Source organism: Salvelinus sp. IW2-2015, linkage group LG35 (assembly GCF_002910315.2).
Source record: "Salvelinus sp. IW2-2015 linkage group LG35, ASM291031v2, whole genome shotgun sequence".
Classification (NCBI taxonomy): Eukaryota; Metazoa; Chordata; class Actinopteri; order Salmoniformes; family Salmonidae; genus Salvelinus; species Salvelinus sp. IW2-2015.
The window spans coordinates 15,495,591-15,496,150 of NC_036874.1; the positions used below are offsets into that span (position 1 = coordinate 15,495,591).

General features: G+C 41.7%; 1 protein-coding gene across 1 annotated transcript in view; it reads right to left on the reverse strand.

Annotated features, from left to right (window-relative positions):
- LOC111959076 (actin-binding LIM protein 3) overlaps positions 1 to 560 on the reverse strand; it is a 102,703-nt gene that overhangs the window by 17,526 nt on the left and 84,617 nt on the right. The window lies entirely within an intron of this gene.

Sequence of the window (560 nt, forward strand, 5' to 3'; positions counted from 1 at the left end):
CAGAAATAAATCAGAACAATAGCTCTGTAGGATCTCTACCTTTAACAACATGTCACTTCTCATTCCAGCCATGCAGCGTGTGGGATTGATTCACTGGCRTTTGTTACGTGGCTGGTAATTGAGTGGCTCCCCGAGCCCCGATCACTCAGCCCTCCTTGAGGTCCCTCTCATTAAATTAAAATTGGGGGCTGTGTGCTCCTATGCTATAACATGCTGCTAATGTTGAGTGTTAGTGGTCCCGTCTTGATTGAGAGTAGCATTTATTTCATCTTAATTTTAACAGGGAACACATATTGAGACCTAGATCTCTTTTTCAAATGCTTCCTGTATAATACGACACATTATATCCAATATGTACACTGAGTATAGCAAACATTAAGAACACCTTCCTAATATTGAGTTGCCCCCCTGTGGATGATGTGGAGTAGCATGTTAATGATGTGGAGTAGCATGTTAATGATGTGGAGTAGCATGTTGATGATGTGGAGTAGCATGTTGATGATGTGGAGTAGCATGTTGATGATGTGGAGTAGCATGTTGATGATGTGGAGTAGCATGTT